This window comes from Nelumbo nucifera, chromosome 1 (genome assembly GCF_055504915.1).
Source record: "Nelumbo nucifera cultivar China Antique chromosome 1, China Antique-T2T, whole genome shotgun sequence".
Taxonomy (NCBI): Eukaryota; Viridiplantae; Streptophyta; class Magnoliopsida; order Proteales; family Nelumbonaceae; genus Nelumbo; species Nelumbo nucifera.
This window is the reverse complement of record NC_142649.1, coordinates 11,285,864-11,300,109: the sequence shown is the minus strand read 5'-3', so window position 1 is coordinate 11,300,109 and position 14,246 is coordinate 11,285,864. Positions and strand designations below refer to the sequence as shown.

At 42.2% G+C, this 14,246-nt stretch overlaps 2 long non-coding RNA genes across 2 annotated transcripts; both read right to left on the bottom strand.

Moving 5' to 3' along the window:
- Window positions 1–1,979: 1,979 nt before the first annotated feature.
- Window positions 1,980–3,952, bottom strand: LOC148802909 (uncharacterized). The gene is made up of 6 exons (XR_016081319.1): window positions 3,874–3,952; window positions 3,516–3,755; window positions 3,327–3,406; window positions 3,159–3,245; window positions 2,748–2,971; window positions 1,980–2,638 (listed from the first exon to the last, which is right to left on the bottom strand). It is a non-coding gene; the product is annotated as an uncharacterized LOC148802909 (long non-coding RNA).
- Window positions 3,953–8,831: 4,879 nt separating this feature from the next.
- LOC148802908 (uncharacterized) lies at window positions 8,832–11,210 on the bottom strand. The gene is made up of 6 exons (XR_016081442.1): window positions 10,222–11,210; window positions 9,864–10,103; window positions 9,675–9,754; window positions 9,507–9,593; window positions 9,096–9,319; window positions 8,832–8,986 (listed from the first exon to the last, which is right to left on the bottom strand). It is a non-coding gene; the product is annotated as an uncharacterized LOC148802908 (long non-coding RNA).
- Between the last annotated feature and the right edge of the window lie 3,036 nt (window positions 11,211–14,246).

Here is a 14,246-nt window from a genome sequence, read left to right as displayed (position 1 = left end):
GCAGAAATTGCATTAGCAGAATTTATTAATTCGTGTGAATCCAAAACCAACTTCGTAGGACAAAATCTTATGCCTCAATAACAAAGGTACGAACATCGATGCGGTTTTGAAAGGTCCTTACCTCGAACTACAGGTCCGAAGGGACAAGGAAAAGGGATACCAACCTTGCTGCAGCACAATCGCCATCATCGTTCATGTTCTTGAAGGGGCTGTCAACGGTTCTGGTCTACCCGGCTGGCCCGAATCGATCCAACCATTTATAAAGGATCGGACTCCATGATTATGTTGAAACAAATAATTGGGTCGGTTCCGGTTCTCGCCCCACCCGAATGGATTCATGCCCAAAACCGATTATTTTGTTAACGATATATATTTTTTCCTTTCGTTATCTTATAGTTTCTCTTTTACCATAGGTTTAAAGTGTCGAATCTGATAGATACATAAATAAAGGTGTCTGGCGTTTTAACATATAAGTAACTTAGTATTTTTCTATCAATTTTATTAACGATATATGATTAAAGTTTAAATTTTAGTTTGCGATTTAAATAAGAAAAGTGGTTTTTTTTTTATAGCTTAAAAGGTTCGGTTTTAAACCTATGTTATTGTTTCAACCTAAATTTTAAGTTAAAATTGACGGTTTTGGGTCTAAGGTTTTGTCCCAATTAATGATCTACTCGGGAATGCTTCTACCTAGACCGGACCCGGATCCCACCCGTTGACAGCCCTATCTTGAATGGCGGCCAACTTTCGGTCGAACCACCACTCAAAGCATGATGAGAAATAGTCAGTCACTTATCCGAAGGAATTAAAAGAAAACATAAGTCCTTTAAGCAAGGGATGTGTCAGATATGCTTACATTATTAACGAAAACCGGAAACAATAGTATGAAGCAATATAGTCGGAATGCCCTCCCCAAAAGTAGCAACGCCTCGAGCAATCCAAAACTACACATTTAACCAGAGCGAATTAGTAAGCCTAAACCCAAAAGAGGACATAGAATGAAGTGGAGAGTTCGACAAGCTTACACGGATGATTGGACCAGCTTCCTCATAGTAAAGCCGTGAGAGCTTGCACAGCTTGCCTGCAAATCGAGCATCCCTCTTGCCTGCCCATAGGAACCAAGGATATTATGGCCACTTCCACAACCGGAAAAATTATATTCCAAAAGTGTTAAAATCTAGGAATGCTGACATTCTACAACAAACACATACCTGTTCCGCTTCCGAATCCGTATCACTTCCGAGTCTCCTTTCTGCGCCCACGCCATTCACCTGTCAAGAATATCAAATCAGAAATCGGTGGACAAGAGAAGGATTAAGAGTGTATACAGAAGAAATGGGTTGGTGTGGCTCATTCTGGGCTCCAGCGTATGCGAGGCCATGGCTGGTTGCTGCAACAATTCGAACGGTTGACTCAACTCCGCGGACGCAATTATCTGAAAGCGGCAGTGCCGGAATATGCCAGTCAAGAGGAGTATTCAAAAATTAAGAAAATTTACATGCACAACGATAGGAATAGAGCAATTAGCAACCCACACACCCACAAGAAACATCCAATCACTCATCTTACGGATTTAAAAGATAAAACAACTCAATTAAGCAAGGGATGTGTCGTATATTTACATTGATAACGAAAACCATAATCAATGGTAAGGCGCAGGAGTTGGCAAGCCTATCCCCAAAATTTGCAACGCCTCGAGCAATCTAAAACTGCAAATATAACCCAAGCAAATTAGGAACCTATGCAACCGCAAGAGAACACCGAATGAACCGGAGATTTGAGAAATTTACGTTGAAGAGTTGATCGGCTTCCTTATAGTATTGCCGCGAGAGGTTGCTCATCTTGCCCGCAAGTCGAGCATTCTTCGTGCCTGCACCCATAAGAACCAAGGATATTATTGTCACCTCCACAACCGACAAACCTTTTCTTCTAAAACTTTTAAAATTTAGGGATGCGCACATTCGACAACAACCACATACCTGTGCCGCTTCCGAATCCGTATCACTTCCGAGTCTCCTTTCCGCGCCCACGCCATTCACCTGTCAAGAATTTCTAGTCAGAAACAGGTGGAGAAGAAAAAATGTTTAGGCGAGAATAAAGAAGAAATGGGTTAAACTGGCTCATTCTGGACTCCAGCGTATGCGAGGCTTTTGTTGATCACCGCTACAATTCGAAGGCTCGAATCAGCTCCACGGATACAATCTCCTGAAAGTGGCAATGCATGAAGGTGTCAATCATTAGGGTTATTAACAAACGAATAGAAGTTACAAGCACAACAACGGCCATTGAGCAATTAGTAACACACACACCCACGACAACATCCGGTCATTTATCCTACGGAATTAAAATAAAACGGAACTGAATTAAGCACGGGAAGTTTCCTATACTTTCATTCATATCGAAAACCGGGAACAATGGTAAGGCGCGGAGCCGGCAAGCCGATCGCCAAAAGTAGCAAAGCCTCGAGCAATCTAAAACTACGCATATTACCAAAGCAAAATAGTAACCCATACCCCCAAACGAGAACACCGAATGAAGTTGAGAATTGAGAAGCTTACACCGAAGACTTGATCGGCTTCCTTATAGTATTGCCGCGAGAGGTTGCGCATCTTTCCCGCAAGTCGAGCATTCTTAGTGCCTGCACCCACAAGAACCAAGGATATTATGGTCACCTCCACAACTGGCAAACCATATATTCCCAAAATATTAACATTTAGGGATGTAGACATTCTACAACAAACACATACCCGTGCCGCTTTCGAATCCGTATCACTTCCGAGCCTTCTTTCCACGCCCACGCCATTCACCTGCCAAGATTGCCTAATTAGAAATAGGTGGAGAAGGGAAGGTTTAAGAGTGTATACAGAAGAGATGGGTTAGAGTGGCTCATTCTGGACTCCAGCGTATGCAAGGCCAAGGTTGTTCACTGCTACAATTCGAACGCTTGAATCGGCTCCGCGAATGCAAGCTCCTGAAAGTGGCAATGCATGAAGGTGAAGGTGATGAGGATTATTCATAAATTCAGAAAAATTACAAGCAGAACAATGGCAATAGAGCAATTATTAACCCACACACCCACAAGAAACATCCATTCCGTTATCCTACGGAATTAAAAGCAAACGGAACTGAATTAGACACGGGATGTTTCCTATACTTACATTGATATCGAAAACCGGGAACAACGGTAAGGCACACGAGTCAGTGAGCCGATCGCCGAAAATAGCAACGCCTCGAGAGATCAGAAACTACACATATAACCAAAGCAATTTAGTAACCCATACATCCAAACGAGAACAACAAGTGAATATGAGAATTAAGAAGCTTACACCGAAGAGTTGATCGGCTTCCTTACAGTTTTTCCGCGAGAGGTTGTGTATCCTGCCCGCAAGTTGAGCATTCTTCGTGCCTGCTCCCAAAAGACCCAAGGATATTATAGCCCCAGCCACGACCGACAGACCTTGTCTTCCAAAAATGATATAATTTCGGTATGCAAACATTGTTCAAAAAACGCATACCTGAGCAGCTTCCGCATCCATATCGCTTCCGAGTCTCCTTTGCGCTCACGCCTTTCACCTGTCAAGAGTATCCAAATCAGAAACAGGTGGACGCGAAATAGTTTAGAAGTGAATATAGAATAAAATGGGTTAGAGTGGCTTATTCTGGACTGCAGCGTATGCAAGGCCTCGGCGGACTACTGCTCCAATTCGAACTCTTGGATCAGCTCCAATGGCGCAATCTCATGGAAGTGGCGATGCCTGTAGAAGCCAAGGGGAGTATTAGAAAATTAAAAGAAGTTACAACCACAAAAAACGACAATAAAGCAAGAGAAGCCCTTATAAAAGGTTCCAACAGATATAACCAATGATGGCATACACTATCGTAGTCATTCTGATACGGCAGTTGACAATGCGAACCCATTAGAATGTTCCTGCAATGACAAGGCAGAAATTGCATTAGCAGAATTTATTAATTCGTGTGAATCCAAAACCAACTTCGTAGGACAAAATCTTATGCCCCAATAACAAAGGTACGAACATCGAGTGCGGTTTTGAAAGCTCCTTACCTCGAAGTACAGATCCGAAGGGAGAAGGAAAAGGGATACCAACCTTGCTGCAGCACAATCGCCATCATCGTTCATGTTCTTGAAGGGGCTGTCAACGGTTCAGGTCTACCCGGCTGGCCCGAATCGACCCAACCATTTATAAAGGATCGGACGCCATGATTATGTTGAAATAAATAATTGGGTCGGTTCCGGTTCTCGCCCCTCCCGAATGGATTCATGCCCAAAACCGATTATTTTGTTAACCATATATATTATTTCCTTTCGTTTTCTTATACTTTCTCTCTTACCATAGGTTTAAAGTGTCGAATCTGATAGATACATAAATAAAGGTGTCTGGCGTTTTAACATATAAGTAACTTAGTATTTTTCTATCAATTTTATTAACGATATATGATTAAAGTTTAAATTTTAGTTTGCGATTTAAATCAGAAAAGTGGTTTTTTTTTATAGCTTAAAAGGTTCGGTTTTAAACCCATGTTATTGTTTCAACCTAAATTTTAAGTTAAAATTGACAGTTTTGGGTCTAAGGTTTTGTCCCAATTAATGATCTACTCGGGAGTACTTCTACCTAGACCGGACCCGGATCCCACCCGTTGACAGCCCTATCTTCAATGGCTGCCAACTTTCGGTCGAGCCACCACTCAAAGCATGATGAGAAATAGTCAGTCACTTATCCGAAGGAATTAAAAGAAAACATAAGTCCTTTAAGCAAGGGATGTGTCAGATATACTTACATTATTAACGAAAACCGGAAACAATAGTATGAAGCAATATAGTCGGAATGCCCTCCCCAAAAGTAGCAACGCCTCGAGCAGTCCAAAACTACACAATTAACCAGAGCGAATTAGTAAGCCATAAACCCAAAAGAGGACATAGAATGAAGTGGAGAGTTCGACAAGCTTACACGGATGATTGGACCAGCTTCCTCATAGTAAAGCCGTGAGAGCTTGCACAGCTTGCCTGCAAATCGAGCATCCCTCGTGCCTGCCCATAGGAACCATGGATATTATGGCCACTTCCACAACCGGAAAAATTATATTCCAAAAGTGTTAAAATCTAGGAATGCTGACATTCTACAACAAACACATACCTGTTCCGCTTCCGAATCCGTATCACTTCCGAGTCTCCTTTCTGTGCCCACGCCATTCACCTGTCAAGAATATCAAATCAAAAATCGGTGCAGAAGAGAAGGTTTAAGAGTGTATACAAAAGAAATGGGTTGGTGTGGCTCATTCTGGGCTCCAGCATATGCGAGGCCATGGCTGGTTGCTGCAACAATTCGAACGGTTGACTCAACTCCGCGGACGCAATTATCTGAAAGCGGCAGTGCCGGAATATGCCAGTCAAGAGGAGTATTCAAAAATAAAGAAAATTTATATGCACAACGATAGGAATAGAGCAATTAGCAACCCACACACCCACAAGAAACATCCAATCACTCATCTTACGGATTTAAAAGATAAAACAAGTCAATTAAGCAAGGGATGTGTCGTATATTTACATTGATAACGAAAACCATAATCAATGGTAAGGCGCAGGAGTCGGCAAGCCTATCCCCAAAATTTGCAACGCCTCGAGAAATCTAAAACTGCAAATATAACCCAAGCAAATTAGGAACCTATGCAACCGCAAGAGAACACCGAATGAACCGGAGATTTGAGAAATTTACGTCGAAGAGTTGATCGGCTTCCTTATAGTATTGCCGCGAGAGGTTGCTCATCTTGCCCGCAAGTCGAGCATTCTTCGTGCCTGCACCCATAAGAACCAAGGAAATTATTGTCACCTCCAAAACCGACAAACCTTTTCTTCTAAAACTTTTAAAATTTAGGGATGCGCACATTCGACAACAACCACATACCTGTGCCGCTTCCGAATCCGTATCACTTCCGAGTCTCCTTTCCGCGCCCACGCCATTCTCCTGTCAAGAATTTCTAGTCAGAAACAGGTGGAGAAGAAAAAAGTCTGGGCGAGAATAAAGAAGAAATGGGTTAAAATGGCTCATTCTGGACTCCAGCGTATGCGAGGCTTTGGTTGATCACCGCTACAATTGGAACGCTTGGATCAGCTTCAATGGCGCAATCTCATGGAAGTGGCGATGCCTGCAGAAACCAAGGGGAGTATTAGAAAATTAAAAGAAGTTACAACCAAAAAAAATGACAAGAAAGCAAGAGAAGCCCTTATAAAAGGTTCCAACAGATATAACCAATGATGGCATACACTATCGTAGTCATTCTGATACGGCAATTGACAATGCGAACCCATTAGAATGTTCCTGCAATGACAAGGCAGAAATTGCATTAGCAGAATTTATTAATTCGTGTGAATCCAAAACCAACTTCGTAGGACAAAATCTTATGCCTCAATAACAAAGGTACGAACATCGATGCGGTTTTGAAAGGTCCTTACCTCGAACTACAGGTCCGAAGGGACAAGGAAAAGGGATACCAACCTTGCTGCAGCACAATCGCCATCATCGTTCATGTTCTTGAAGGGGCTGTCAACGGTTCTGGTCTACCCGGCTGGCCCGAATCGATCCAACCATTTATAAAGGATCGGACTCCATGATTATGTTGAAACAAATAATTGGGTCGGTTCCGGTTCTCGCCCCACCCGAATGGATTCATGCCCAAAACCGATTATTTTGTTAACGATATATATTTTTTCCTTTCGTTATCTTATAGTTTCTCTTTTACCATAGGTTTAAAGTGTCGAATCTGATAGATACATAAATAAAGGTGTCTGGCGTTTTAACATATAAGTAACTTAGTATTTTTCTATCAATTTTATTAACGATATATGATTAAAGTTTAAATTTTAGTTTGCGATTTAAATAAGAAAAGTGGTTTTTTTTTTATAGCTTAAAAGGTTCGGTTTTAAACCTATGTTATTGTTTCAACCTAAATTTTAAGTTAAAATTGACGGTTTTGGGTCTAAGGTTTTGTCCCAATTAATGATCTACTCGGGAATGCTTCTACCTAGACCGGACCCGGATCCCACCCGTTGACAGCCCTATCTTGAATGGCGGCCAACTTTCGGTCGAACCACCACTCAAAGCATGATGAGAAATAGTCAGTCACTTATCCGAAGGAATTAAAAGAAAACATAAGTCCTTTAAGCAAGGGATGTGTCAGATATGCTTACATTATTAACGAAAACCGGAAACAATAGTATGAAGCAATATAGTCGGAATGCCCTCCCCAAAAGTAGCAACGCCTCGAGCAATCCAAAACTACACATTTAACCAGAGCGAATTAGTAAGCCTAAACCCAAAAGAGGACATAGAATGAAGTGGAGAGTTCGACAAGCTTACACGGATGATTGGACCAGCTTCCTCATAGTAAAGCCGTGAGAGCTTGCACAGCTTGCCTGCAAATCGAGCATCCCTCTTGCCTGCCCATAGGAACCAAGGATATTATGGCCACTTCCACAACCGGAAAAATTATATTCCAAAAGTGTTAAAATCTAGGAATGCTGACATTCTACAACAAACACATACCTGTTCCGCTTCCGAATCCGTATCACTTCCGAGTCTCCTTTCTGCGCCCACGCCATTCACCTGTCAAGAATATCAAATCAGAAATCGGTGGACAAGAGAAGGATTAAGAGTGTATACAGAAGAAATGGGTTGGTGTGGCTCATTCTGGGCTCCAGCGTATGCGAGGCCATGGCTGGTTGCTGCAACAATTCGAACGGTTGACTCAACTCCGCGGACGCAATTATCTGAAAGCGGCAGTGCCGGAATATGCCAGTCAAGAGGAGTATTCAAAAATTAAGAAAATTTACATGCACAACGATAGGAATAGAGCAATTAGCAACCCACACACCCACAAGAAACATCCAATCACTCATCTTACGGATTTAAAAGATAAAACAACTCAATTAAGCAAGGGATGTGTCGTATATTTACATTGATAACGAAAACCATAATCAATGGTAAGGCGCAGGAGTTGGCAAGCCTATCCCCAAAATTTGCAACGCCTCGAGCAATCTAAAACTGCAAATATAACCCAAGCAAATTAGGAACCTATGCAACCGCAAGAGAACACCGAATGAACCGGAGATTTGAGAAATTTACGTTGAAGAGTTGATCGGCTTCCTTATAGTATTGCCGCGAGAGGTTGCTCATCTTGCCCGCAAGTCGAGCATTCTTCGTGCCTGCACCCATAAGAACCAAGGATATTATTGTCACCTCCACAACCGACAAACCTTTTCTTCTAAAACTTTTAAAATTTAGGGATGCGCACATTCGACAACAACCACATACCTGTGCCGCTTCCGAATCCGTATCACTTCCGAGTCTCCTTTCCGCGCCCACGCCATTCACCTGTCAAGAATTTCTAGTCAGAAACAGGTGGAGAAGAAAAAATGTTTAGGCGAGAATAAAGAAGAAATGGGTTAAACTGGCTCATTCTGGACTCCAGCGTATGCGAGGCTTTGGTTGATCACCGCTACAATTCGAAGGCTCGAATCAGCTCCACGGATACAATCTCCTGAAAGTGGCAATGCATGAAGGTGTCAATCATTAGGGTTATTAACAAACGAATAGAAGTTACAAGCACAACAACGGCCATTGAGCAATTAGTAACACACACACCCACGACAACATCCGGTCATTTATCCTACGGAATTAAAATAAAACGGAACTGAATTAAGCACGGGAAGTTTCCTATACTTTCATTCATATCGAAAACCGGGAACAATGGTAAGGCGCGGAGCCGGCAAGCCGATCGCCAAAAGTAGCAATGCCTCGAGCAATCTAAAACTACGCATATTACCAAAGCAAAATAGTAACCCATACCCCCAAACGAGAACACCGAATGAAGTTGAGAATTGAGAAGCTTACACCGAAGACTTGATCGGCTTCCTTATAGTATTGCCGCGAGAGGTTGCGCATCTTTCCCGCAAGTCGAGCATTCTTAGTGCCTGCACCCACAAGAACCAAGGATATTATGGTCACCTCCACAACTGGCAAACCATATATTCCCAAAATATTAACATTTAGGGATGTAGACATTCTACAACAAACACATACCCGTGCCGCTTTCGAATCCGTATCACTTCCGAGCCTTCTTTCCACGCCCACGCCATTCACCTGCCAAGATTGCCTAATTAGAAATAGGTGGAGAAGGGAAGGTTTAAGAGTGTATACAGAAGAGATGGGTTAGAGTGGCTCATTCTGGACTCCAGCGTATGCAAGGCCAAGGTTGTTCACTGCTACAATTCGAACGCTTGAATCGGCTCCGCGAATGCAAGCTCCTGAAAGTGGCAATGCATGAAGGTGAAGGTGATGAGGATTATTCATAAATTCAGAAAAATTACAAGCAGAACAATGGCAATAGAGCAATTATTAACCCACACACCCACAAGAAACATCCATTCCGTTATCCTACGGAATTAAAAGCAAACGGAACTGAATTAGACACGGGATGTTTCCTATACTTACATTGATATCGAAAACCGGGAACAACGGTAAGGCACACGAGTCAGTGAGCCGATCGCCGAAAATAGCAACGCCTCGAGAGATCAGAAACTACACATATAACCAAAGCAATTTAGTAACCCATACATCCAAACGAGAACAACAAGTGAATATGAGAATTAAGAAGCTTACACCGAAGAGTTGATCGGCTTCCTTACAGTTTTTCCGCGAGAGGTTGTGTATCCTGCCCGCAAGTTGAGCATTCTTCGTGCCTGCTCCCAAAAGACCCAAGGATATTATAGCCCCAGCCACGACCGACAGACCTTGTCTTCCAAAAATGATATAATTTCGGTATGCAAACATTGTTCAAAAAACGCATACCTGAGCAGCTTCCGCATCCATATCGCTTCCGAGTCTCCTTTGCGCTCACGCCTTTCACCTGTCAAGAGTATCCAAATCAGAAACAGGTGGACGCGAAATAGTTTAGAAGTGAATATAGAATAAAATGGGTTAGAGTGGCTTATTCTGGACTGCAGCGTATGCAAGGCCTCGGCGGACTACTGCTCCAATTCGAACTCTTGGATCAGCTCCAATGGCGCAATCTCATGGAAGTGGCGATGCCTGTAGAAGCCAAGGGGAGTATTAGAAAATTAAAAGAAGTTACAACCACAAAAAACGACAATAAAGCAAGAGAAGCCCTTATAAAAGGTTCCAACAGATATAACCAATGATGGCATACACTATCGTAGTCATTCTGATACGGCAGTTGACAATGCGAACCCATTAGAATGTTCCTGCAATGACAAGGCAGAAATTGCATTAGCAGAATTTATTAATTCGTGTGAATCCAAAACCAACTTCGTAGGACAAAATCTTATGCCCCAATAACAAAGGTACGAACATCGAGTGCGGTTTTGAAAGCTCCTTACCTCGAAGTACAGATCCGAAGGGAGAAGGAAAAGGGATACCAACCTTGCTGCAGCACAATCGCCATCATCGTTCATGTTCTTGAAGGGGCTGTCAACGGTTCAGGTCTACCCGGCTGGCCCGAATCGACCCAACCATTTATAAAGGATCGGACGCCATGATTATGTTGAAATAAATAATTGGGTCGGTTCCGGTTCTCGCCCCTCCCGAATGGATTCATGCCCAAAACCGATTATTTTGTTAACCATATATATTATTTCCTTTCGTTTTCTTATACTTTCTCTCTTACCATAGGTTTAAAGTGTCGAATCTGATAGATACATAAATAAAGGTGTCTGGCGTTTTAACATATAAGTAACTTAGTATTTTTCTATCAATTTTATTAACGATATATGATTAAAGTTTAAATTTTAGTTTGCGATTTAAATCAGAAAAGTGGTTTTTTTTTATAGCTTAAAAGGTTCGGTTTTAAACCCATGTTATTGTTTCAACCTAAATTTTAAGTTAAAATTGACAGTTTTGGGTCTAAGGTTTTGTCCCAATTAATGATCTACTCGGGAGTACTTCTACCTAGACCGGACCCGGATCCCACCCGTTGACAGCCCTATCTTCAATGGCTGCCAACTTTCGGTCGAGCCACCACTCAAAGCATGATGAGAAATAGTCAGTCACTTATCCGAAGGAATTAAAAGAAAACATAAGTCCTTTAAGCAAGGGATGTGTCAGATATACTTACATTATTAACGAAAACCGGAAACAATAGTATGAAGCAATATAGTCGGAATGCCCTCCCCAAAAGTAGCAACGCCTCGAGCAGTCCAAAACTACACAATTAACCAGAGCGAATTAGTAAGCCATAAACCCAAAAGAGGACATAGAATGAAGTGGAGAGTTCGACAAGCTTACACGGATGATTGGACCAGCTTCCTCATAGTAAAGCCGTGAGAGCTTGCACAGCTTGCCTGCAAATCGAGCATCCCTCGTGCCTGCCCATAGGAACCATGGATATTATGGCCACTTCCACAACCGGAAAAATTATATTCCAAAAGTGTTAAAATCTAGGAATGCTGACATTCTACAACAAACACATACCTGTTCCGCTTCCGAATCCGTATCACTTCCGAGTCTCCTTTCTGTGCCCACGCCATTCACCTGTCAAGAATATCAAATCAAAAATCGGTGCAGAAGAGAAGGTTTAAGAGTGTATACAAAAGAAATGGGTTGGTGTGGCTCATTCTGGGCTCCAGCATATGCGAGGCCATGGCTGGTTGCTGCAACAATTCGAACGGTTGACTCAACTCCGCGGACGCAATTATCTGAAAGCGGCAGTGCCGGAATATGCCAGTCAAGAGGAGTATTCAAAAATAAAGAAAATTTATATGCACAACGATAGGAATAGAGCAATTAGCAACCCACACACCCACAAGAAACATCCAATCACTCATCTTACGGATTTAAAAGATAAAACAAGTCAATTAAGCAAGGGATGTGTCGTATATTTACATTGATAACGAAAACCATAATCAATGGTAAGGCGCAGGAGTCGGCAAGCCTATCCCCAAAATTTGCAACGCCTCGAGAAATCTAAAACTGCAAATATAACCCAAGCAAATTAGGAACCTATGCAACCGCAAGAGAACACCGAATGAACCGGAGATTTGAGAAATTTACGTCGAAGAGTTGATCGGCTTCCTTATAGTATTGCCGCGAGAGGTTGCTCATCTTGCCCGCAAGTCGAGCATTCTTCGTGCCTGCACCCATAAGAACCAAGGAAATTATTGTCACCTCCAAAACCGACAAACCTTTTCTTCTAAAACTTTTAAAATTTAGGGATGCGCACATTCGACAACAACCACATACCTGTGCCGCTTCCGAATCCGTATCACTTCCGAGTCTCCTTTCCGCGCCCACGCCATTCTCCTGTCAAGAATTTCTAGTCAGAAACAGGTGGAGAAGAAAAAAGTCTGGGCGAGAATAAAGAAGAAATGGGTTAAAATGGCTCATTCTGGACTCCAGCGTATGCGAGGCTTTGGTTGATCACCGCTACAATTGGAACGCTTGGATCAGCTTCAATGGCGCAATCTCATGGAAGTGGCGATGCCTGCAGAAACCAAGGGGAGTATTAGAAAATTAAAAGAAGTTACAACCAAAAAAAATGACAAGAAAGCAAGAGAAGCCCTTATAAAAGGTTCCAACAGATATAACCAATGATGGCATACACTATCGTAGTCATTCTGATACGGCAATTGACAATGCGAACCCATTAGAATGTTCCTGCAATGACAAGGCAGAAATTGCATTAGCAGAATTTATTAATTCGTGTGAATCCAAAACCAACTTCGTAGGACAAAATCTTATGCCTCAATAACAAAGGTACGAACATCGATGCGGTTTTGAAAGGTCCTTACCTCGAACTACAGGTCCGAAGGGACAAGGAAAAGGGATACCAACCTTGCTGCAGCACAATCGCCATCATCGTTCATGTTCTTGAAGGGGCTGTCAACGGTTCTGGTCTACCCGGCTGGCCCGAATCGATCCAACCATTTATAAAGGATCGGACTCCATGATTATGTTGAAACAAATAATTGGGTCGGTTCCGGTTCTCGCCCCACCCGAATGGATTCATGCCCAAAACCGATTATTTTGTTAACGATATATATTTTTTCATTTCGTTATCTTATAGTTTCTCTTTTACCATAGGTTTAAAGTGTCGAATCTGATAGATACATAAATAAAGGTGTCTGGCGTTTTAACATATAAGTAACTTAGTATTTTTCTATCAATTTTATTAACGATATATGATTAAAGTTTAAATTTTAGTTTGCGATTTAAATAAGAAAAGTGGTTTTTTTTTTATAGCTTAAAAGGTTCGGTTTTAAACCTATGTTATTGTTTCAACCTAAATTTTAAGTTAAAATTGACGGTTTTGGGTCTAAGGTTTTGTCCCAATTAATGATCTACTCGGGAATGCTTCTACCTAGACCGGACCCGGATCCCACCCGTTGACAGCCCTATCTTGAATGGCGGCCAACTTTCGGTCGAACCACCACTCAAAGCATGATGAGAAATAGTCAGTCACTTATCCGAAGGAATTAAAAGAAAACATAAGTCCTTTAAGCAAGGGATGTGTCAGATATGCTTACATTATTAACGAAAACCGGAAACAATAGTATGAAGCAATATAGTCGGAATGCCCTCCCCAAAAGTAGCAACGCCTCGAGCAATCCAAAACTACACATTTAACCAGAGCGAATTAGTAAGCCTAAACCCAAAAGAGGACATAGAATGAAGTGGAGAGTTCGACAAGCTTACACGGATGATTGGACCAGCTTCCTCATAGTAAAGCCGTGAGAGCTTGCACAGCTTGCCTGCAAATCGAGCATCCCTCTTGCCTGCCCATAGGAACCAAGGATATTATGGCCACTTCCACAACCGGAAAAATTATATTCCAAAAGTGTTAAAATCTAGGAATGCTGACATTCTACAACAAACACATACCTGTTCCGCTTCCGAATCCGTATCACTTCCGAGTCTCCTTTCTGCGCCCACGCCATTCACCTGTCAAGAATATCAAATCAGAAATCGGTGGACAAGAGAAGGATTAAGAGTGTATACAGAAGAAATGGGTTGGTGTGGCTCATTCTGGGCTCCAGCGTATGCGAGGCCATGGCTGGTTGCTGCAACAATTCGAACGGTTGACTCAACTCCGCGGACGCAATTATCTGAAAGCGGCAGTGCCGGAATATGCCAGTCAAGAGGAGTATTCAAAAATTAAGAAAATTTACATGCACAACGATAGGAATAGAGCAATTAGCAACCCACACACCCACAAGAAAC